Genomic DNA, 26106 nt, shown 5'->3' with positions numbered 1-26106 from the left:
AACTCTTCTGGGATTTCCAGGAAAGTTCTATTTGCCTTTAAACCCTACTTTGATTAAACTCTTCTCCTACATGACAATAGGATGAGATGCTGCCTTTCCTGTCCAGGTAGAGACCTTCAAATACCACCTACCTTTCCTCCCTTTTTTGTCAAAGATGGGAATTGGGGACAGAAAGGAACAATACTGGAAAGGGATCTTGTTGATTTGAGACTAGATACAATTCCCACGGAAGTCCATGAAAGGGCCATTGAGTTCATTGAGAGTTGGATTCGTCCCTTAGAAAAATTGGGAGGGACGCCTCATAGTCATCTCATGGAAGCCTTCAGTGATTTCCCCTGATTTCTGTCAAGAAAGGTGTAAGTATTGGAAAACTATATTTTAACTTCTATTTATGCCTTTATTATAATTAGCATTAGCTGAGGTATGTTAGGCCTGAACATCTACTGTTCTTACTCAAATTGATGATTACCAAATACCATATTATGGATCAACTTGCAAGAATATCCATGGAATGGCACCATTTCCTCTGCTGATAGACCTGCTCATTGCACACAATTGCCTTTTATTAGTTCAGCTACGAGACAGCCTCTTTTAGGGCTAGATTATACAGCCCTTACACTGAACACACATTGTACAGTGTTACTGAACAGGGACTCATGTGAGCAGTGCCACTGAAGTCAAGAGCACTACTCATGTGAATATGAGCTCATCAGTGCACGGAAAGGTTGTACAATCTAGTCCTCAGCCACCACATGGGCCTTTTTGTTTGTGGGGCCAAAGTAATCAAAGTGTAAATCCTCATCTGTAATCTGCTGGAGAGACTCTGGTTACCAGCCATGTGCATAGCTCTGGATCAATCCAACCAGTTCCCTGCACCGCAAGGTCGCTCAGAGTTTCTGTGTTATACGTTTTTGGATGAGGCTGCCACTGGAAAGGCACAGAAGGGAAAAGGTCCTACAGGCAATAATTAATCAATCTAGCACTAGGTTAAGACCACATTTTAACTGGACTTTGATGAGGCAACAATATATATCAGATTCCACACAAAACTGAAAAGGCTGCTTTAGGTAAATGAAACTGGTGTGTCTGTAAAGACGGATAGTTCTCAAACTTGCTCCATAAGGCACATAAATTATAAATAGCAGGTAATGAAGCAGTGCCAAAAAGTAATACTTCACACGAGTTTACATTGGTCTCTATGTACTATTGCATGTTGTCTGTGATTACCAAGAAAGCACCCTAAAAATGCCAATGGGCCAGACTATCCCCTCTCCTGTGTTAAGATATACGGGAGGGGATTTTCTTTGCAAAGACATCTCTGCAAGGATTCCCATTGTCCTGTCAGGAGAATGGCTTTGCTCTATTATAATTCTGGAGCCAGCCCTTTATTCCCCTCTGGCCCTGGCAGTTCCCTCATCCTTCTCTCTCTGGGTCATAGACCCATTGGAGCTGTGCTAGCAGCGAATCCACTTGGCCAAAATAGTTCCTTATGGCCCTAGGACAGGTCCCCAAACTGTGGGGCTCACCTCCCTATGAGGCTGTGGAGGAACGTTCAAGGGGACATGGCTGGGGCCCGGGTCAGCCCTCATGGGCAGAGGCAGGGAGGGAACACCACCCAGCTCCACTCCAGGCTCCAGCCCTGGCTGCCGGCCCTGTGCCTGGGCTCTGCTCCCAGCCCCGCCCCCAACTTACGCACCGGTGTGAACAGTGCTATGATGGTGGTGGGAGAAGCTCTCCCGCTGACATAGCTACAGCCACTCGTGGTGGCTGGAGTAATTAAGCTGACGGGAGAGCTCTCTCCTGTTGGCTTAGGGTGCTAACTAGCGAGTGTACAGCAGCACAGCTGCATCAGTGCATGGGTAAGTTCCACAGTGCCTGGGGAGTAGAGCGATTTGCATTTTCCATGGTCCATTTACTCCTCTTCCAACTCACCTCATGCCCAATCCCTTCCCCAGTGTGGATGTCAAGGAGAGATCTCCACTGGATCCAAATAGTGGGAAGGTGGAGAGATCCATGTGTGAAGAACTCCTCCCCATGCAGGTCTAGGGGGAACAATCTGATGCAAAGAATGTGTGCTGCTCACATTCACAAAACAGCTATACATGTACTCAAAAGGAGGGCATGGCTGCAAAATGGGCAAAAATATTCCTGAAATTGGGCATCACTCCCCAACACAAAATAGCACTCTCAAATAAAATTTGCAAGAAAGTTTCATGGTAAAAGTCCAAGACATTTTTGCACCACTCTATATTCTAGAGTCCAAATCCTGTGGCCTTTTTCTGATTTCATTCTGTCCTTCCCCAAGCAAATTACTAGTGAAGTGTACATCCTACTTCTCCTGCTAATATAAGCCAGAGTGCTGAAAGGCTCATTGCAGTTTGTCTGTAGGTCCCAGTGAAACATATATGCATTATGAGAGTCTCACATTAAGTATCACCTTGGTATGTCTACACTACCCGCCGGATCGGCAGGTAGTGATCGATCTATTGGGGATCGATTTATCGCATCTAGTGTAGACGCGATAAAATCGATCCCCGATCACTCTGCCGTCGACTCCGGAACTCCACCGCGTGCGAGACGCAGAAGCAGAGTCAACGGGGGAGCAGCAGCGGTCGACTTGCCGCCATCCTCATGGCCAGGTAAATTGACCTAAGATACGCCGACTTCAGCTACGCTATTCACGGAGCTGAAGTTGCGTATCTTAGGCCGACTCCCCCCTCTCCCCCGAGTGTAGACCTAGCCTTGTTCTTTGAGTAGTTCCACTGAAGTCAATCAGGCATTACTAAACTGGATTCATTGTGTCAGAATCAAACCCGTTGTGTGTGTTCGCACACACAAATTTTAGAATGCAAGAAGTGACAGTGTTGCAAGCTTTTCTTATTCACAAAGACTTCTATTCTCTTGCAAATAACAAAAAGAAAAGCAAATGCCAACACAAAACACCAAATGATGTCTAGCTGTGGACGCAGAACAAAGATCATTTCTTTGGCAATTACAACTATTACCTATCTGGCCATGAGACTTTCATATGCATTATTCATGACATTCAAATACTTAGCATGCTTACACACAGAGAGAGAAAGATACAAACATTCAGCAGTGCCTAATTAATAGAAAATGTATCTCATCTTGTACATTTTCTTCCTGGATCCATTATGTCACAACTTTGTATCTTTAATGCCCACGTTAATATCTATTCTCGGGTAGAGTCAGATTTTCAACTATAAATGAACCCTTTAACTTCATTAGTCAATTAAACAACAACATAAGAATGCATGGCTTCTTTAATACTAATCAGCTTCTAATTACCACTTAATACAGTACGTACCGATGTAGGAATACTGTTTATGCCAGTGAGATTAACAAATGTCTCTAGAGGGTGCGTGGCACAATACGTAGCAATGCAGAGAGCTGCTATCCCACTAATTTATGCAATTTACTCAGGGCACCTATGATGAAAGGACATTTGCGTAATGACCGTCATCTTGGTCACCACCAGGGATTGAACCCAGAACCACCAGATCCAAAGCACAAGACTCACACCCTCTGGGCTTGCCAAAGAGGAGGATGCATAACACACAGAGTGGGTTCCATATGTCTTGCTGATAGCTGATGTTTTCTGTGCTCTTTAGCGATATATGTTTGAGGGACACAACAAGACTCTCCCATCTAGATATATGTTTCAGAATGATGAAAGACAATGCAAATTCCTACCGCATAACGGCTTAGGGCTAGGTTGTAACTTGGATCACAAGTCTGCACAGGGTAGTAAGAATCTGTCTCATACCCCTGTATCTCCACCCTGGGTTTGGATATTTACTTACTGCTCCCCAGGAGCAGGTGGGCAAGGAGAGGCAGGAAATAGGTCAAACCTCATCTCCACCTCCCATCTCCTCCCAGAGGACCAGCCAGTACATTTGACACCAGCCGTAAATTACTGCACCTCCATCCTTCCCCTGTTCCCCCACTCCCAGGGCAGGTGGGGAGAAGGGAAGAAATCTGGCCCAGAGGGGTGTCCCCAAAGTACAATGCTTCTTGGGTTCCCCCTGGAATAGTGCAACTTCCTCAGAACTATCTATAAAAGCATCCGACCTTCTCACAAAGACATTAAGATGCCTTAAAGAGCCTTTCAGAATGACCGAACGCAGAAAGACACTATTATAAAATGTGGCCACACAAATGAGAACTTTTTCTTTCCTTTTCTTTAATTTTATTTTCAGGCTTAACTAAATTGCTATTTAAATAACACACTGAACGGTAAACAGCCACCTGCTCCTGCCAGATGTTCTGCAGATCTTTAGCACTACTTTATGTGTGCTAAGGTGTCATGGAAAGTGGCAAACTGGACCCCAAAGGTATTTATCTCACCAGTCTCCTGACAGGCTATAAGGAGCCATCGTATTATGGGGATTTTTCATCAAAATAATAACGACCACACTCCAATTAGTGATGTATATTAGAGCTTATAATGGGCAACATTCCTCCTTTTATTATTCCTCAGATCTGAACGTGCATATATATGCTGGAATATTCGGTAACGACACGTTCCTCCAGAAGGAGGGCAAAGATGGATTTATAAGCATTTTATTTTTGTTCTAGCGGTACTTCTTAAAAATTAGATAAGTTCTCTTCCTTCAAAATGGGCATAATATGAGAATTGAATAAAAGCACACTCCGATATACTTATGCACATCAAATAGTACCTGACCCTACAAGTAAGCCCCCTGAAGCCAACGGGACTACTCATGAAGTAAATTGCTACTCAACAGGAGTAAGGGTTTCAGAGCCTGGCTCACGGTTTGTATTCAGACTGTTTATATCCAGACATACCCGTTGTAGCAGCTCCATCTACCCAATCTGCTTAGAGCTAGCTGCGGCTCCCAACCTTCCAGCCTGGTTTGGTCACCGCAGCTAAGTCAATAACGAAAAAGTCCACCCATTCCCGGGCATCCAGGACAAAACAAACCCAAAACAAAGAGTCTTCACACCAGTCTTAGCCCCTCCTTCCCGAGGGCCTATCTTCCCTCCTAGACCCTCTTGTGTCTTTCCCTGGTTTCTATTAAACAGCAACTCCCAGAGCTTCCTACCTGGAGTCTCCCAGTTTGTCCCAGGCTTCTGTCTTATCTCCACCCCCAGAAGGCCTGCCATGAGCTGCCTGCCATTGGGACTCTGCTCATTTCTCCATCGGGGGAGGCAAGCTAAGTGTCTTCTATACCTGGGGCTGGACCCATCTCACCAAAAAGGGCCAGACACCTTGTTACACCAACCCAGAAACTTTATTACATGATCTGATTTGAGAAGGTTGGGCCTCCTTTTTTATTAAGAATTCTGCTGAGCCACAAATACATGAAATGAATTTAAATGGTCACCAGTGTGAACTCTAGCATGTGGATCCAAAACCTTGCCCCAGCATGATCTAGCACATATGCTAAGCAGTTTAGCAAAGCCAGTGAATTAAGCCTAACATCACCTGTGTAAGGCAGGGGAACATTATTCTCCCCACATTACAGATTGGGAAACTGAGGCCAAGTATACACAGCAAATCTGGGGTAGAGCTGGGAACAGAACCAAGGGCTAATCTTTTCCAAAATGTGAGCTTAAAATTAGGCTTCTGCCTCATATTAAGGCAACCTAAATAAAAGGCTTGATTTTCAAACGGTGCTGAGCACCCAGCAGTTCCCACTGACTTCAGTAGGACTTTTTGTCATAAGTCATTTAGGTGCTTTTGAAAACTCCATTCTCACATACCTAAATAGGGACTTAGGAGAATATCTTGCTTAGATTTCCTGACTCCTGGCACTATGCTTTAACTCAGGCCTGCACAACACGCGGCCCCCGGGGGCTCACTGTGCAGCCCACGGGCAAGCGGCAGGGTAGGGCTGCTGGGTTCGCCCCCTGCCCGGAGGAGAGGGGGACCCTCACAGCCCCACATGCACTGCGCTCCAACCACCCAGAACCGCACATGTCTCCGTCTCCCGCTCCACCCGCCTGGCGTACAGCGGGTGCGTCACTTCCGGGGCTCGCCGAGGCAGGAAGCGCTGGGCACGAGGCAGAGTCGGTAAGTGCCGAGTGAGGGGAGGGGTGCCTGGCCTGGGCTCAAGCCACAGCTCGGGGGGGGCGACTGGGCCGAGACCCCTCCCAAGCCCCTCCCTTCGGTTGGGGACAAAGCGGCTACTGCGCTGATTGGTCCCAGGACAGCCTCCGTAGTGATCGCGGGGGGTGGGGGGTTGACAACTTCTTCCCTTTCATAGATTATTAGGGTTGGAAGGGAACTCAGAAGATCATCTAGTCCAACCCCCTGCTCAAAGCAGGACCAATCCCCAATTAAATCCCTAAATGGCCCCCTCAAGGATTGAACTCACAACCCTGGGTTGAACTGTCTGTGGGCAGCCAGGAAATCCCCAAGGGGGGGGGGGGGGCGAGAGAGAGAGAGAGAGAGAGAGAGAGAGAGAGAGAGAGAGAGAGAGTGTGTGTGTGTGTGTGTGTGTCTGCCCTGCCCTACTGCTGCCCGCTTCCCTGGTCCAGGGACCTTCCTCGTCCCCTATCACACTGCTCCCCCACCCCAGGCTCCCTGTGGCCCCTGTGTTTGTGTTGGGCAGGATATGTGTTTCGGGGGGGGAGGGGAGGGGAGGAGGTGTTTCAGTGAGGCCGGGGGGGGGGGGGTTTCAGCCCTCAGCTGTTTTCTTTGGAGTAATATGACCCTCGCCTTACAAGTTGTGCAGACCTGCTTTACCTCTAGGTGCACAATACAGCTCCCAATGAAGTCAATGGGAGTCCTCCCTATTAACTTCAGTAGGCACTGGATTGAGCCCTCTTAAGAGGTGTGAACTGGTGGAACAGACTGTCCTTTGCCTAGCTAGATTCTCTCTCCGGGGTTTTAGTCTTCACGTTGAAAGCACAGAGCAGGCAATGGAAGAATGGAAGGGAAAAACAGGGGTTTATATAAAACTACAAAAACAAACAGAAAGAGCCTAACTCATGCTACAATCCATCCCTCTTAGTATGGAGCTCTTTCTGCTTCCCAATGCACTTCTGATACTTTTCAGACAATTGCAAATAATCATCATTGTCCCATTGTTTCCTTGTGTTCCTCTGTCTGTCCGTGTTCACCTCTTGTTTCTTGTCTTAGTTTAGAAGCATTCTTGGGCAGGGCCATCTTTTTTGTTCTGTGTTTGAACAGCACCTAGAACCACCGGCTCCCACTCTGTGACTTGGGCTGCTAGACGCTAATGCAATACAAACAATAAACCACCATCATTCCAGTTAAAATCTGGAAAGTGCTCGAGATTTGCAAACAATTTTGAGAATACCAGGAATCCCTCTGAACACTTGTGAGCAACCAATAACACGATCTCACAAGTAACAGCTTATGAAACATGCTGCTTCCATTCATTAAAATAGTCACAAGTCGCTTTTTGTATGATTTGATCAGCTATAAGGAGCTAACTCCCATCCTGCTGGTAAGCAGACGGGTCATCTACATCCTGCATCAGGCACAGAGAAAGGTGCATGCAAAGTAATAAAAGATAAAAAAAAAAAAAGTGGAGCGGGAAGATAGACAAGTGAAAATAAGAGAAAATTAGAATTCATCATTATGTAGCACATTCATTCATGGTCATGAAGCCAGCCTTCAAATCCCCCCTTTTGTGTGTCAAAATGCTGCTGCCACATTGCAGGAGACACTTCTCATGAAACTGGAGATCACCCATTCACTTCAATGCTGGCCACCCGGAAGATCCTCCAGGAGATCACTGCATTTTCTCAATCTCTATGGGTCCATTAGCTACTGTGATAAAAGAGAGGAAACTCAGGGTATGTAAGAGCTCTGAAGTTTCATTTCTCCTGTCCCCTCAGGCTGATTGTAGAGTCCATCTGCCTCAGATTTCCTCAACTGCATAGAGATCCACCATGTATAGAATGAAATAGCTAACAAACTAAAAAAGGCCTGTCAGAACACAAAGTGACTGTCAATTTCTACAGAATTTTCCCACAAGTAACATTTTCTTTATGAAATGGAGTGAAATGTCAGAGGCCAAATAGTCTACATTTTTCACTCCCTGCAATTTAACATCTTAGCAAATGAGGTTTTTTCTGCTTATGGGCCTAAAAGAGGAAGGATGATCTTGTGGTTAGCGCATGAGTCTGGGAAGCCAGAATGGCTATTCGACACTCAGTATTGCTTGTGTGTGTGTTACTTATTCTTTCAGTGTATAATTCCCTATCTTTACAATGAAGGTAATGCTACCTCCTATTCACAGGGCTGCTGTGAGGATAAATCCATTAATGCTCTTACTGCCATATAAATAGGCAGATTATCACTCAAAAATAAACCAGCTGAGAATGGTACCCAGGAAGCATCCGCTTTTAACATAGCAAATGCCACACTGGACAAGACCTGAGCTCCATCTAGTCCAGTGTGCTCTCTCTCCCAGTGGCCAATCCTAGATGTTTCAGAGGAAGGTGCAAGAAACCCCACAGTGGGCAGATGGGGGAGAATCAGCCCCAAGAAGGTCTCATCCTAATTCTGAATACTTAACAATTAGCTTCAGACCTGAAATGTGAGGTTTTACATCACTTCCAGAAGAAATTTCTTAGAAATAAATATTGGAATTCTGCATATGCTTGTTGTCCAAACTGTAATTGATCCTTGCAAGTTTTTTGACTCAATCACACCTTGTGGCAAACATACATTTCTTAAATACTTTTAAAATTTCTTCCATGAGATGTAACTCAGTGAGGTCCATCATACCAGGAGATACTAATCCAAATAATGTTCTATTATACTGTCAAGACACAGGGACAGATCCTGCTCCTATTGTAGTCAATGCCAAGACTTCCACTGACTTCAATGCAAGCAGAATAAGGCTCATAAACAGACAGGTAGCAAACAATGTCATTGAATACTCACTTTGAGAGTCAATCAGTAGGGCAACCAATGCCTATAAAAAGCCAAAAGGGCAGAAAGACAAAGGATTTAATAGCTTTGAGGGAGTACAATGCTGGTGTCATAAACATACAGTTAAGGGTTAATTCCTCTTTTACCTGTAAAGGGTTAAGAAGCTCACATAACCTAGCTGACACCTGACCAGGAGGACCAATAAGGGAACAAGATACTTTAAAATCTGGAAGGGGGAAAAAGTCTTTTGTCTGTGCTGTGTGTGTGCTTTTGCTGGACACAGAGAAAAAAGGAGCCATCCCACTCCTATAGGGTAGTGAGTATTTAGAGAAGGAATGTATTAAATTACTTTTATTTTCTATTTGTGATTTCTTTTGCAAAACAGAGGGAGAATAAAATTGGGTTCTTTGTGTAACTTTAAAGTTTTGCCCAGAGGGAAACTCTCTGTGTTTTGAATTTGTTTGTCTGTGAGATTATCTTGCATTCTAATCTCACAGAGGTATTCCTTTCACCTTTTTCTTTAATTCAAAATCTTCTTTTAAAAACCTGGCTGATTTTTCATTGTTTTAAGATCCAAGGGTTTTGGATCTGTGTTCACCAGGACTAATTGATAAGGGTATGCTCTCAAGCTTACCCAGGAAAAGGGGTGCAAGGACTTGGAGGGGAGGAATTAGGCCTTGTCTACACTACAAGACTATTTCGAATCTACTTAAGTCGAATTTGTGGATTCGACCTTATGAAGTCGAATTTGTGTATCCACACTAAATACACTAATTCGAACTTCTGAGTCCACATTAACGGGGCCGGAGTCGACTTTCAAAGCGGTGCACTGTGGGAAGCTATCCCACAGTTCCCGCTGCCCATTGGAATGCTGGGTAGAGCTCGCAATGCCTGCTGGGGGAAAAAATGTGTCGAGGGCGGTTTTGGGTAACTGTCGTCATTGAACCGTCAATCACGCCCTCCCTCCCTGAAAGCGCCGGCGGGAAATCTGATCGCGCCCTTCTCTGGTCGGTTACAGCGCGGACGCCACAGCACTGCGAGCATGGAGCCCGCTGCGATCATCGCTGCACTTATGGCCGTTGTCAACTCCTCGCACCTTATCGTCCACCTCTTCCACAGTCAGCTGCTGAGAAATCGGGCGAGGAGGCTCCGGCAGCACGGTGAGGAGAGTGGCGCAGGCCTCTCACAAAGCAGGGTACGCCGCGCCGTGGAGATCATGGTGGCAATGGGTCAAGTTCATGGTGTGGAACGGCGATTCTGGGCCCGGGAAACAAGCACGGACTGGTGGGACCGCATAGTGCTGCAGGTCTGGGATGAATCACAGTGGCTGCGGAACTTCAGGATGCGTAAGGGCACTTTCCTTGAACTGTGTGACTTGCTGTCCCCTGCCCTGAAGCGCCAGGACACACGGATGCGAGCAGCCCTGAGTGTGCAGAAGCGAGTGGCCATAGCCCTCTGGAAACTTGCCACGCCAGACAGCTACCGGTCAGTAGCGAACCACTTTGGCGTGGGCAAATCTACCGTGGGGGTTGCTGTGATTCAAGTAGCCCACGCAATCGTTGAGCAACTGCTCTCAAAGGTAGTGACTCTCGGAAACGTCCAGGTCGTCATAGATGGCTTCGCCGCGATGGGATTCCCAAACTGCGGTGGGGCTATAGATGGGACTCACATCCCTATCCTGGCACCAGCCCACCAGGCCAGCGAGTACATTAACCGAAAGGGCTACTTTTCAATGGTGCTGCAAGCACTGGTGGACCATAGGGGACGTTTTACCAACATCTTCGTTGGGTGGGCGGGCAAGGTTCATGACGCGCGTGTGTTCAGGAACTCTGGTCTCTTCAAACGCCTCCAGGCAGGTACTTTCTTCCCGGACCACAAAATAACGGTAGGGGATGTGCAGATGCCTACAGTGATCCTCGGGGACCCGGCCTACCCGCTAATGCCCTGGCTCATGAAGCCCTATACAGGCGCCTTGGACAGTGAGAAGGAACTCTTCAACTACTGGCTGAGCAAGTGCAGAATGGTCGTGGAGTGTGCTTTCGGACGTCTCAAGGGGAGATGGCGGAGCTTACTGACTCGCTCGGACATCAGTGAAAAGAATATCCCCGTAGTTACTGCTGCTTGCTGTGTGCTCCACAATCTCTGTGAGAGCAAGGGCGAGACCTTTTTTGCCGGATGGGAGGTTGAGGCAAATCGCCTGGCTGCTGTTTACGATCAGCCAGACACCCGTGCCGAGAGAATATCCCAGCGGGAAGCGCTGTGCATCCGGGAGGCTTTGAAAGCTAGTTTCCTCGCAGAGCAGGGTAACCTGTGACTGTCCACTTGATTTTAAGAGAGCCTGATCATGGGCCTGTGTCTGTATGTGTCGAGTTAGATCTGAGCTCACAAACCCGGTTCTCCAAGTTTCCCCCACTTCCAAAGCACGTTTTAAAACTAATGAAATGTAACAGTAATTAATAATAAATCTTTCGTTGACTTTGCATTTCTGTTCCTGGGTTGAAACATGGAAGCATACTGTGCTGGGTTCGGTGTGCACTGATGTACAGACCGCTTGTCCAATACAGGACGGACAGCCTCCTGCTCCTACATAGGTCTGTGGGGTGGGGGACGGTTTACAGTGGTTGTGCATGTAGGGGTGGGTTTGCAGAAATGGGTGGGTTTGCAGGAAGGGGCGAGGGGTGCCGTCTTTGGATAGGGGTTTGCATGACGGCTGTGGGCTGTGGGTTTGGGCGTTGGAAGGGGAGAGGGGTGTGGGGGAAGGGTGAGTATCTGTCCCTGGATGAGGGCTCTTTTTGGGGCTCAGGGCAGCAGAGAGGCTCGTGGCTACGGTCGAAGTGCATCGTAAGGGAAGCCTGCCTTTACATTCGGGGATGGCAGGCGCCAGGACCCTGGACAAGCATACACATCAACGAATCACCCGGGGCAGCATACACCACACAGACTGACCCTGGTGACTAGTGACTGCAGTCTGTGTGTGCCCTGCAGTTGACCCTGCCCCCAAGTCTGTACCCTGGTAATGTGGGCTATGCACTGCAATTAAAAATCCCCCCCCCCTACACACAAAGTCTTCTGACACGAGAAACGTGACGGAAACAGTGAGTAACAGCAAACCGCTTTTAATAATGTTATACACAGTGGGGGGTTGAAACTTGGATTTGGGACTGGGTGATCCTGTAAGGGAAGAACTTCTACAAATTTAGAGCGCGAGAGGTGTCTTGTACATTAGCGCTCTGCTGCGGTGCAGTGACAGTTCTCACGGCCCCTACCGCCCCTCCTTCTTGTTACTTTGGGTGAGGGGGGGACAGGACTTCTTGGCGTTGGAGGTCGGTTGCAGATGCAGTGCAGGGGGGCTCTCTCCTCCTGCCTGCGGTCCTGCAGAACATCTACAAGGCGCCGGAGCGTGTCCGTTTGCTCCCTCATTAGACCAAGCAGCGTTTGAGTCGCCTGCTGGTCTTCCTGCCGCCACCTATCCTCCCGTTCGATGTGTGTGCGATGCTGCTGACACAGGGTCTCCCTCCACTGTCTCTGCTCTGCCTCCTCTGCTCTGGAGCAGGCCATCAGTTCCTGGAACATCTCGTCCCTAGTCTTTTTCTTTCGCCGTCTAATCTGAGCCAGCCTCTGCGAGGGGGATGCCGGGGCAGTCCGGGAAAGAGCCGAAGCTGTGTGATGCGAAAAAGTAAGTGATTTCCTTGACCAAATACAGGTTTGCGGACAGTGAACACAGTCAAGTCAGTTTAAGAGAGCAAGACTATACAGGGCACCAAGTCTCGCGAGATCTCAGAACTAGTTCGAGATTTCGGAGTACGCTCTCATTGGCGGCGCCATTGCACAGGAGAGCGGACAAGCGGGGAGAGACAGCTGAATCCGTCTTGCAGACAGTCCTGGTAAGCCTTACAGTAGATAATGCTTATCAGTTAGTGGATAGCTGTGCTCTCCTGCTAAAGGCAATGTGGAAAGCAGAAAGGATGAGCCTTTTGCAGCCCCTCCCGCCAGTGCACGGGAAAGATCAATGTATGCTTGTTCTCTGTGGCCTCTAGCACGTGGCTGTTAGGCGAGGGTCATTGTTATGCAACCTAATTTTAAACCATTAACAATAGTAACAATACACTAATTGCCCTACTTAGATGCAGTATTTCCAGAACGAGATCACCCTGAGGCGGGTCACCCGTGCCCAGAAAGAGAGGATGCTAAGGGAAGCGCTGCACCGACCAGGACCATATGCAGCAATGCTCGTGGAGGCGATGATCCCTCTGTATATTCGGATGTCCTGGCAAGGAAGAGTTTGCTTCAACGGAGCGCCCAACAAGGCACCTCTCCCAAGAAACCTCCTGCGGAGGCTTTTCGAGGAACTGTATGACACCTTCGTTGAATTGTCGCTAGAGGATTTTTCTTCAATCCCTTTGTGTGGACCTACTTTTCATATAGTTTAATATTTACAATTTTTTATATAGTGTTTCTATTTTTTATATACATATTTTATAAAAAATAAATGTTTACACGTCTATAGCACTTACCGCCTGATCCTTCCCCTGATTCTGAGTCCGGGTTAACGGCAGGGGAGGGTTGGTAGGGGATCTCTGTGAGGGTGATGAAGAGATCCTGGCTGTCAGGGAAAGCGGGAATGGGTTCGCTGTCGCCTGCGCCGTCCTCCAAAGACCATTCCTCATCTTCCCCATCGGCGAACATCGAGGAAGAACTGTCCCGGTACACTATTCCGTCCTCGGAGTCCACCGTCACTGGTGGGGCAGTGGTGGCAGACCCACCTAGAATGGCATGCAGTGCCTCGTAGAAGCGGCATGTCTGGGGCTTGGCTCCGGAGCGTCCGTTTGCCGCTCTGACTTTTTGATACCCTTGTCTTAGGTCCTTGACTTTCACGCGGCACTGCATCGCATCCCGGCTGTATCCTTTGTCTTTCATGGCTTTTGAGACCTTCTCGAAGGTCTTTGCATTCCGCTTGCTGGAGCGCAGCTCCGAGAGCACAGACTCCTCGCCCCACACAGCGATCAGATCCATGACTTCCCGGTCAGTCCATGCTGGGGACCTCTTTCTATTCTGGGATTGCCCGGACTCCTCTGCTGGAGAGCTCTGCATCGTGGCAGGTGCTGCGGAGCTCGCCCCGATGTCCAGCCAGGACGTCAGATTCAAAGTGCCCAGACAGGAAAATGAATTCAAATTTTCCCGGGTCATTTCCTGTGTGGCTGGTCAGAGAATCCAAGCTCCGACTGCTGTCCAGAGCGTCAACAGAGTGGTGCACTGTGGGATAGCTCCCGGAGCTACTAAGTTCGATTTGCATCCACACCTAGCCTAATTCGAGCTAGCCATGTTGAATTTAGCGTTACTCCACCTGTCGGGGTGGAGTACCGAATTCGAACTAAAGAGCCCTCTAGTTCGAATTAAATGGCTTCCTGGTGTGGACGGTTGAGCGGTTAGTTCGAATTAACGCTGATAAATTAGAATTAAAGTCCTAGTGTAGACCAGGCCTTAGTCTCAAATCTGCCCAGGAAAGGCGGGGTTAGGGACTTGGGAAATATTTGGGGAAAGGCAGAGTTCCAAGTGGCTCTCCCCTAAAATATGGAACATGCTTGGTGGTGGCAGCTTACTGTTAACCTAAACTGGTAAATAAGCTTAGGGGGTCTTTCATGCAGGTCCCCACATCTGTACCCTAAAGTTCAGAGTGGGGAGGGAACCTTAACAGCTTGGAAAAACTGTAGTAATGTTTCAACTTTTCTCTTAAATAATAATGCTGAACACTGTTTTGTCAGACAGCTATAACCAAGGAATCCTCAAGACAACCTGTAAGATAGATATTGTTTTTAGAGCTGGTTGGAAAATTCCAAATTATTGTTTGCTGGAAGTTCCAGAAAAAGTTTTGTTTTTGTTCTTAATTTCCTGTGGGGGTTTTTTTGGTGAAAAGTAGAAATCAAAAACTGTAAAACTTGATATTCAAAAACAATTTTCACTTAAAAAAAACAACTTTGGATCTTGGTAAAAAAAAATGGTTTTCAAAAGCCAAAATGTTTGCTAAAAACTGAAAATATTGGGAGAGGGATGTTATTTCTGCTTTTTTGTTTTAAAAAAATGGAAAATTCTTACCATAAATTTTTTTTTCCATGAAAATTGACACTTTGATGAAAAAAAGTGTTTTGATCCAAAGCTCTCTTTCATAAAAAAGAAAAATATTTTGGCCATTATACAGGTGAGAAAACCAAGGCTCAGAGAGGTTAAGTGACTTCCCTATGTCCACACAGCAAGTCAGTGTCAGAGCGGAGGTTTCGATTCCAGACATTCCCAGCCTTGTTTATTTTCCTCTAAACTATTTTCTCTCTCAGTTCCTACAAAAGACTTTGCAACTGTATTTTTGATTGATGCTGAAGATCTCCAGTCTGCTTTGCAAACAATATTTTCCACATGAGAAGGAGACATGCCCCTGCAGGATGCAGAAACAGTGCTAAATCATGAATTGCTGGGAGTGCCTGTTAGAGCAGTTCTTGGGTGAAAAAAATAATGGATCCAAACCTTTCCCTAACCCTTTGAAACAAGCCATTATTTATGCTGGAAAAAGTTCTGTTCAACTTTTTCTCCTGCTCACACTTTTGTGCTCTTGGGATCCAACCAACCATAGAAGAAGCTATTCATATCATTTTTCTGGCTCAAACAGAATGAGGAAACACCAGAAATCTCAATAAGAAAACTTGATCTCAGGAGATATCCTGTCCCTGCTCCAAATGGTTAACGATCTGAAACAGTCTTACAGTCTATACCTTTTAAAAGCTTAGATTCTTTTCTCATCTTTTGCCCAAAATGCTGCTTTTGAGTACTGGGCATACCTCTCTGGAGCCATTTTTAGTACATCTGTAGTATTAACTAATGAGATAGGTAACATGTGAATCTCACCTGATTGCATATATACAGAAATATTAAAAAAAAAATTTTTATCCACCCTTTTTTTCTTTCCATGATTTTCACTACTGATGTCGATGTCAGTCAAAGAGCAGATTGGCACTCAGGAAATGAGATTCCCACATAGTTCTGCTAATGAACCTCAGTCTGATCTCCAAGACACTTCTCTTCCATTAAGAGGCCCCTCCTGAGGGGGGGGGGGAAATCAGCCAGTATATATGGCAGATAATGTGGCTATGCACAAATATCCACAAAGGACTAAGCTGCACTTAAACCAGTTTTATGTCGCATATGACCAAGTACAACTGATTTGGACTGATTTGACAGACTATTATCTGACTGCAGCATGTAGTCTGTCCTATCTCCTTTGTTAATTGCAAAATATCTCAGTTCTCATTCCAGTTTAAAAACAATAACATTGTGCAGGTGTCGCTCAATGCCTAATTTGGGTGGAAGAAGAATTTTCATTGCCAGTGATGATGCACAAGAAGGAACGAACTCTACTTTGCTCTGAGACCAAGTTTGCAGGGCTGGCCATTAGAAACATCCGATCCGCCCCCATTCTACCTGTAAACTTAGCAGATTTGATACAGAAATCTGAAAAATACAATAAATATGCAATGCCATTCTGCCATTTTTTACAAAGCTGCTCTTTAGACTAGAGCTGCTCTTTACATTATCTGAACTGTCTTGATCTAAAGCCACAGTACTTCAGCAAACGCATTTTGCTTTAGAAAAGTCCATAAAACCTTTCTTGAAAGGGAACTTGGCTATTTAAAATGATCAGCCACCCATCGATTTTAATCTTTAAGTGAAGGGCCCTCACTTTCCAAGAGCAGCTTTCTATGGACTGCACAGATGTCACAGATTCAGGGTACCTGCAAAGACTCTATTGTTGAGGGGAAGAAAAAGGGGAAAACAGACCTGCTTCCATAACTTGACGGGATGATGCTGTGGGCCATTTTCAGCCCTGATGGAACGCCAATGATTTTAGCCCAACTAATGCAAGGCCAGTGGAGAAGGAAAGCAGTCATACCAAGGATGACTTTGATATCATGAGTCTAATCCAATGCCCACTGACGTCAATGTAAAGACTCCTACTGACATAAATGAGCTTGGCACTGAGCCCATATTACAAGTAACTACTCAAAGATTTTCTTCCTTTCTCTCTTTCTCCCATTGAATGTACTTGCCTGCCAGTCAGGAAAGAAAGATGGAACTAAGCGCAGCAGATTAAAGGGCAAAGGGAGGAGAGGGAATCAGAAAACTCATTCACTCTCCCAGTGGAAGAGGAGCACGTCTGCTCACAAAGGCAGTGACAAATGGCATGGTTAAGGCTTTCAAACAAATATATATATATCTCAATAAGACGGTGCGAGCAAGTACATCTTCCACACACTACTTTTTTCTAGGGAAGCATCCAATGCCGCTTGCCATGATAACTAAATTTATTATTAACTGTGTATTTCATGATGTTAGTGACAATATGTTAATGTGATTTTTCACGTCCTCCTGCAGTGAACAGATGGCTCCTTTTACTTTACTTTCCACATCAAGTGTGATTATTTCTTGGTGCCAAAAGCCACCTGCCGCTCCTCGGTCTCCAGTCTAATTTTTTATGTTGGTAAAACACAGCAGGACTTGTTATCAGTTGGATGGCATCTTAATAAAAGGAGACATGCCAACATATTGACATCATGTTCAAGAGGAAATTTTAGCCCCTGTTCCTGCCCCTCCCCCACTCAGAAATATATTTTTTAAAAATACCCATAAAAACAGACCATACCAGTTTCAAGATGCTCCAGTATAAATTTTGGGCCCAATGCCAAGATGCAGAGTTGGCCTCCTTTTGTTCCCGCACCAAGCACCTCACTCAGGGCTCTGATCTCTCGTCCTGTGTAATGATAATTAGCCATAACATATTCAGAAGTCAAATGTAAGCAGGAATACATTAACATTGAGATCAGTGCTGGGATCATTTTCACTGGGAAAATGACAAAGAAGGACACAAAAATTAAAATACGGGATGTGGATTCACAGTATCACTTTCAAATACATGAAGGGTAAACTCATTTGTTTGTCAGTCACGAGCTGGCACTCAGCAGACAGCTGTGGTTTACAATAAACAAACAATAGGAGCCTGATAAGCCACTGTTGCCAATTTCAATTTTTCTTCACTTTGTTGGAAACAAAGGAGGACAATGATTTAGGCCAAAGCCGTCAAAAGAGGGAGCCTAACGTTAGGCTCATAACTCCATATTTAGGCATCTAAATAATTGGCTTAGTTTTGAAAAGTCCTGAGCATCCAGTATCTCCGATTGACATTTAGGAGCAGCCGGATGCTGAGCAATTTTGAAATTCAGGGTGGAATTTTCAAAATATGCCTAAGTGATTTAGACATACAAGTCTCACTGAAAGGTAATGGGACTTGTGTTCCTAACTGACACAGACACATTTGAAAATCCCACCTCAGGTTCTTTATGTGGGTGCTTAAATATGATTTATGAGGCTAACTTTATACACCCATATTTGAATATTTTGGGCTTCGGCTATTAATGACATGAGATAAAGTCTGTCCAGGAGACAGCATAAGTCTAATATTTTCTTCAACAGTCATTTGCGCCCGAGTCATGTTAGAGAAGAAAATGAAAACCCCACTAGTGAGATTTCATTATTTTAAAATTTGTACTCTTGGTTAAAACTTTATTTATTCACTTTAGTTACAGAGGGGCTCATGCCAAACCCCTGGATCTGAAAGCCCCTGCACTTAAGGAAAGTTGACCAGCTACTTTGATAAGCAGACTAACAAGTCTAACCAACAGCCTGGAGTGTTACAAATATGGATCATAGCTTTACTGGAGCTGGTGCTGTGGGAAAGAAATGTTCGAAGGGGAAATCATTTTTATTTAAATATTTAAAGAAAATATCATAGGTACATACATTACATTTTTGTATACGTGATCACGTCAAAACAATTTCTCCAAGTGTGGAAGTCTTTCTTTAATAGCAAACAATGAGCCTGATCCAAAGTCCATTGACATGAATGAGAGTCTTTCCAATGAGTTATCTCAGGTATTGTTCTTAAGAGAAAGTCATGGTCCAGTGGCAAGAGCACAGGCTTTTGAGACAGGATATTTCTGAGTTCCAGTTATGCATCAGATACTGGATTTCCTTGGTGGCCTTGAGCAGACATTTTATCTTCTATCCCCTTTCCCCACCTGGAAATATGGTCAACAGATTTTTTTTAAGCCTCCTTCCTTTATTACAGAAGTCTTTTATTTGTATGAAAGAAATAAAGGCAGGCTGTGATTGCCAAGACGATCTCATGTACTTCTGACCTTCTTTAGGTCTTGAGACCTCTCTTTCCAGAGGCATAAATATCCTCTATGGGGTTTAGATCAACATTAGTTGGCCATTTTGGTCATGCTGCACCTCTCGGCAGCTTTCAAAATGATCGACCATGGTGGTCAGTGATCGCAGCAGAAATAAATATCTGGTCTAATGATATTTGTGTGTAGTCTAGTCAATATTTTTCTTAAATTGGTGGAAAAAAAAATTTTTTCTTGTTATCTGGTCACCTCTGTAGATCATCAAATAATATTTGGCAAATTATTCACAATTTTTCCATCAATCTGTGACTAATTTATTCATGAATCATTTGATTTTTTTATTATTCAATCACCTGTAGTTAGCTTGGCAGAATTTATTTTTTTAATTCTATCATTTTGACAATGTTCATTTTAAGCATTTTTTTTATTTTGTATCAATTTACATTGTTACAGTGGCATAACATTATGGGTTTTAAAAATAGATAAAATTGAAAAAATTAACTTATTAATTATATTATATTATATATTATCTATCCATTTTATCTATTTACATTATAGAAAATTACGGGACTTATTGTGGAGGTCAGACAATTATATAATGAGAATAGATGCTGAGATTCAAAAGTTTAAAGCTTTGTAACTGTTAAAACACAAACTGTCAACAACACACGTTAAACTAATAACAAAGTAAAGAGCCTTAAATCAAACTAAGTTCTCAAGCAGCATTTTTATTACTTTGCCTATATGTAAATATTGAGTATTACTGATCAAAATATTTTTCCTCAATTTATGTGTGCATGGTGAAATCGATGTTTACCGACATTTACCAATTGACTCTTTCCAAGCCTTACTGTAGATAACACTGTGGGATCTTATCTCCCATGCTGCTCAAGGCCAAAGCTGGCTAGAAATTGGGGGTGGGTGGAGGTGGGAGTAGTTGTAAAAATTGTCAAAGAAAAAACATTTCTATTTTCCCTTGTTTAAAAAAGAAAAAAAAAAGTTTCCCACCACCTCTACTCAACATACTCCTGAAGCCTCTGGGTAGGAACTCTGTTAAATCCTTGGTATGAAACATCAGTAGATTGATGATAGATATTATAGTATTTTAGAGCTGGGTGATTGGTTGGTTGGTTGGTTTGGATTGACAAATAATGGCTGCTCAAAGGAAACAAATTTTTTCCCTGTTTTTTTTTTAATTAATTAACCAAAATGGATGAGGGGGCAGGAAAGAAGAGAAAAGGTAACCCAGAAAACTGGGCTTTTCTATTTTTGAGAAATGAAATGAAATCTTTCAATATGAAAGGAAATCAAAATCATTTTGCTTCATTCCTGTTTCAGGAAACATTCTATGAAAATTTTCAAACATGAACCTTCTTTCCCCCATGGGAAAAAGAAACCCATCACTTTTTGGCCACGCCTGCTGTATATGTGAAGGGGTTTGGGTTTGTTTCTTTTCCCTCCTTTTCCCTTTCCCCACATTGATACTACAAATTTGGTCTGTTGCCTGAAAGAATGTTAGGACACTACCGAAGGCTGAATGTACAGTATCAGAGCTGCCTTATCCTCAACCCAGGGGAAATAGAAGGCTTTTTGCTGGGTACCGGTCATCAGCAGGGGAAGGCTCACTCCCTTGTAATCCTGCTTATTGAGAGGACTGATGAACCTGGTGTAAAACCCTCATGTCACTTCTGACATGCCTTTTCCATGGAAAGGCAGGGCTGAGATGAGTTCCCCCCCCCCCCGCCCGCCCGCCACAACTGGGCAATTTATGCAGGCTACACTCTTCTTTATCCCATAATGAACTCACAACAGAAACACACACCTTCATAACCATGAGGCATGATTATTGTAATTCCTGCTTTACATGGCTCACAGCAGGACCTCATCATTTGCAGCCTGTTCAGAAGGCAGCAGTATGTCTGCTTACTGGTTCAAGCAGCTGAGAGCATATTACTCGCTTCCTATGTTCTTGACACTGGTTTCCCATTAAGTGGAAAATATATGCTAGCACTGTTCTTTTATAAAGCCCTGGTTGGTGTTAGCCTGGGCTGTATTTGAGACTCATTTTGATGGGTATCTGGCCTAATACATCACCCACCTTTTAAGGAGCTCATCATTACATTGAAACAAAGATGAAATCTGTGAAATCCTTTTGGTATTTCCTCCTTCCCAGGAAGTATTCGAATTCTAGAGCGGATCATTATGAGAGGTCACATATATCATGGGTTGTAAGGAAACATCCAGTAGTTGGGCTGTCACATTCTGGGAGATTACACAGAGGAAAACAGACTTTTAAGGTGGGATTTTGAAAAAGCATCTAAAGGATTTAGGAACCCAAACCCCATTATTTTCAAAGGGACTTCTGTTCCTAATGTCCATAAGCCCTTTTGAAAACCCCACCTTTAGTTCATTTGTTTGTTTGTTTCAAGGTCTTAAAATAAATATATAAAAAGACTACCCAGAGCCCTTTGCTACTTGGTTAGCGGGAACACTGAGCAAACAAATCTGGACTCCGTTTCATTTCTGCTTTGCACCTCACATATGAGACCCTGATCTATCAAAGCACTTAAAAATGCATTTAACTTTAAGCACACAAATAATCCCATTGAAGTAAACAGGGCTACTCGTTTATTTAAAATTAAATGATTACGTGCTTTGCTAGATTGGGGACCAAGTCAATGGGTGATAACACTGGTAAGCCTTAGGATGTGCATCTTGCGCTTCCCTGCAATCTTTCTGGGTCCATTCTGAGCAGGTGTTTGAAGGCTTGAGCCCTATGTTTGTATTGTATTGTAATTTGTTTTCATTCTGTCGCACTGTGCCCTTAGTGTCTTGCAGTCAACTATACATTCCCATACTTCCATAAGTTAATTGTAATAAAAATAGTTATCAGTTTGCATTCTGGCTGGGATGATTTAGTTGGGTTTGGTCCTGCTTTGAGCAGGGGGTTGGACTAGATGACCTCCTGAGGTCCCTTCCAACCCTGAGATTCTATGGTTCTATGATTCTGTGAGTATGGTACAGTTGAAAAGTCCTATTCATATTCACTTGAATTAAAAAGAGAATCTATTTAATCTTTGATCTCGACCTTGTGTGTGTGCGCATGTTTGCTTTGCAAGATGAGTAATAGATTTTAAGGATCGAAGGTACCACTATGATGATGGAGTCTGACCTCCTGCATCACAGAGGCCATAGACCCTCACCCAGGGATTCCTGCAGAACGTGTGGTGGAACTCCAGCAACTCCAGATAGACAGTTTTGACTGAAGGACTTCAAGTGATGACTGACCACATCCTTTGTTAATTAAATAACATGTTCAAAGCCACACAGCAAACGAGCATCAGAAGCAGGATTTGAGTCCACATCCCTTTCCAGTTCTACCTCTAATTCATTAGCCCACAGAGCTTCCTGTAGCACATGAGTTCACTGGCAAGAAACTCTGAGGAAGCAGTGAATTTATATGAGTGGATATTTACCAAAAAAATGAATTTTGAAGTCTTAAATGTGAAGATTTGCACCAGAAACCTCATTCCAAAAAATTATGCTTATCTACTCAGGGGATTATAAAACACTTATTTTTTATTATACGCTTATTTGTATGGTGGTAGCGCCTAGGAGCCCCACTCACTGACCAGGCTCCCATTCTGCAAAGCAATTAAGCACATGCTTAAACTGAACTAAATATGTGAATACTCCCATTGAATTAAATGGGATTACTCATGTCCTTAAAGTTAGGTATGTATCTGCTTCACTAAGGCCTGGTCTACACTAAGGGGGGCGGGGTCGAACTAAGGTACGCGACTTCAGCTAGGCGAACAGCGTAGCTGAAGTCGAAGCACCTTAGTTCGGGCTACTCACCCGTCCAGACGCCATGGGAACGAAGTCCGCGGCTCCCCCCTCGACTCCGCCACCGCCACTCGCTCCGGTGGAGTTCCGGAGTCGACGGGAGCGCGTCCGGAGTTCGAACTATCGCGTCTAGATTAGATGCGATAGTTCGAACTCCAAGAAGTCGAACGCCGCCCGTCGACCCGGCAGGTAAGTGTAGACCTACCCTAACTTGCTGATTTAAGACCTGATCCAAAGCTCAATAATGTCAGTGGACAGATTCCTATGCACCAAAGTGGACTCTGGATCAAGCCCTTGGAGCCTAAGTATTCAATCCTAGCTGGTAGGTGCTGAGCACTCCTCTGAGGTGCTGAGGGCCCTCAATTCACAAGAGGGAATCTCTCCATTGACTTTACTAGGCGTCCAGACAGAGATCCAAATTCCATATTGGCGTAAGCATGTGCAATTGAACTGGAAGTCAGCTCAGTTCTATCCACTTTCACTAGAGCTGAACTTGGCTTATATCCTTTACATTTCTTTTTGTATTCCGAGTCCTGGGAGTCAAATTCTGCTTGCAGCTTGCAGCTGTTTTTTATTTGTGTTTTTTCACCGCCTGCAGTGGCTGATTGTGAAAACTGCACAGCACTCTGGGCCCACACGCCTTTGAGGGTAGGAGTAAGCCCTGCATTAGAAGTCATTTCGGTGGCTGGAATGTAGTCTCTCTCCCGATAATGTCTAGTATCATTTAAAACAAATTAATTTTTCATTTCATGCTCGGGTCATAATTCTCAGCATGGCACACGTTACAAATGACCTTAAGGCTGGACATGCAACAAACATTATTAGCAAATCAGGAAAATCCAAAAACCCCTTTAGAGCTAAATCTTCCACCCTCTTTCTTTGGCTATCGGAGCCTCATTTTCATAATTTAATTCATCTGATATTGGTAAATTACAGCACTTTCCCCTTAGGCTACTAGATAGCCTCTGTATATTCTACTATAAAATTGGTTAATTAATAATTTCTCTATATTGCCACTAAGCAGAACTACCTGGTTAAATTATGATGATGGGGCCTCATTACATGCACATTCTAAGACACTAAGTCATTATTTAATGTCACGAGTGAACATTGTGTTCAAGTACGCTGGGTTGCTAGACAGAATAATGCTCTTTCTTGTGCTGCTTTCCAGGAATGCACTTTCAAATTAAAATGAGTCAAACCTGGTAGACAGAGATTGTCCAGGAGGGAGTTGGGTGCAGGGGGAGAAGTTTGGAAATAGTTAAGGTACAGGTATCGGAACACAGTCAGAGACCAGAGCTTATTAGTTTAATTGAAGGACAAGGTGTACTGTACAAATCTCATTGGGGAACTTCCACAGGAGCCAAGAAGAGTCTTTGGTTTCACCTACAGGCATAAAACAAGAAGCTATTATGCTCTTTTTCGTCTAGAAAGTAAATGCTACAAGAAAGACAACCAAATAAGTCAGCCTTTATGAGGATCAGGTTCCTTTGAATCCCCCACTATCTGTTTTGGCATGGTTTCTGATGCTTGCGTTATCACTTTGATATTAATACCCCTAATCCCCTGGGAGTAAGCTATTGTTTGACTCAGAGTAAGCCCTTTTCCCCCAATATATGAGGCTAAATGTTAAATTAAACAGTCCTCCATCTAGGTAGAACATTATGCAGCAACTGTATGAGTGTTAGATATAGAAAATTTGCTTCTTTTTTTTTAATCATGCAGTCTAATAAGATCTCCAGGAGTAATCTCCCTCCCAAAGTCTAAAGCAAATACGATCATATCTCGGTCAGTCTCCTACTTTAACCTCCCATCGAAATTACAGCCACACAATCTTTTCTGATTGTTTCAATCAAAACAAAATGAATAAACTTAACCCAGAGAATGTTTAACTATCCACTGGAGTTTCCAGTAAAACCTTCACCACATGATTTATCTGAGCATTGGTGAAATTGCCTGCAATGCCTGGCCTCTGTGTTTAGCATACAATACAGTTCATTATTATCCTATCAGCTCTGGCCAAGCAACTCAATAAAAAAAAAAAGAGGGGAAAAAAAGGAAAAGAAAATGAAGATTCTGATCTTAGATGGGGAGGAAAAGAGGAAGGACCAAGGCTGTAGAAATTGCCGTATTCATAGCTAGTGACTTTAGGCTGAGTTTACTGAAGTGGGGTGAAAAAAATATGGGAGTTATTTTAGCACTGATTGCACAGGAAAATTACTTACACATTCACACAGAAATAGAAGGATGAGCGAGTGCAAGTATAATCTGGTGAGCACTGGATATGTCATGGGTCTTTTTCTGGAAAATACAAGCGGTTGCCCGTTTGATGCCTGCTTGAAAGTAAGTTCAAATTTTAATCCTGCACCTTTTTTCTCCCTATGTATTAAGCAATAGATAACCATGCAGATATGGCCCTTCTGATGACACCAGTGTTCCACTGCTAAGACCAACGTTACCCCTCTGCTGCATTTAGTAGCATTCTAGGGCCTTGCAGGTTGACTCCCCTGACGAATCCCACCCCCCAAACATCCAGACCCCCTGCACCAAGACTACCCCACACAGAGCCTCCCTTACTCAAGCTTCATTCCCCCTGCATCCAGATGCCCCCTGCCAAGCCCCATCCACCCCACATCACCATGCTGAGCCCCATCCCCCCCATGCTGAGCCCCAAACCACATTCCAGGGATACCCCCATAGAGTCTCATTCCCCTTACACCCAGAATCCCCCAATGAGTCCTTATGTATCTAGATCCCCCCACACCCAGACCCCTCACTGAGCCGCCCGCATGCAGACTGAGCCCTCCACAAAATCCTCTCACCCCACACCTGGATCCCCCCACACTAAGCCCCTCCACACTTGGATCCTGCTGGGCAGAGCCTGCCTGCCCACACCTGGATCAGGGGGCAGGGCGGGGCCTGCGTGCAGGACTGTTTTTGTGGTGCCCCGTGCGCAGAGGGGAAGGGCCGCGGAGTCTTTCTGTTTCATTGCTGGAGCCCGGGATCCGCAGGGTGGAAGGGTCCCAGAGCTGCAGCTCTACTCTGAGCCCAGAAGTCGGCACAGCAAAGAAACAGCCCCCCCAGCCTGAACCCTGCAAGCCCGAGTCGGCTGTCACAAGCCAGCCGCAGGTCCTT

The 26106-nt window shown here is 44.7% G+C and overlaps 1 long non-coding RNA gene across 1 annotated transcript in view; it reads right to left on the bottom strand.

The window, feature by feature from the left end:
* Window positions 1-17583: 17583 nt before the first annotated feature.
* The window catches only part of LOC123371399, a 209621-nt gene continuing 201098 nt past the window's right edge, over window positions 17584-26106 (bottom strand). The window contains exon 3 of the long non-coding RNA XR_006579787.1: window positions 17584-17690. This is a non-coding gene — a long non-coding RNA (uncharacterized LOC123371399). The remainder of the gene's footprint in view (window positions 17691-26106) is intronic.

Source organism: Mauremys mutica, chromosome 5 (genome assembly GCF_020497125.1).
Source record: "Mauremys mutica isolate MM-2020 ecotype Southern chromosome 5, ASM2049712v1, whole genome shotgun sequence".
NCBI lineage: Eukaryota > Metazoa > Chordata > Testudines > Geoemydidae > Mauremys > Mauremys mutica.
This window is presented reverse-complemented; position numbering and strand designations above follow the sequence as displayed.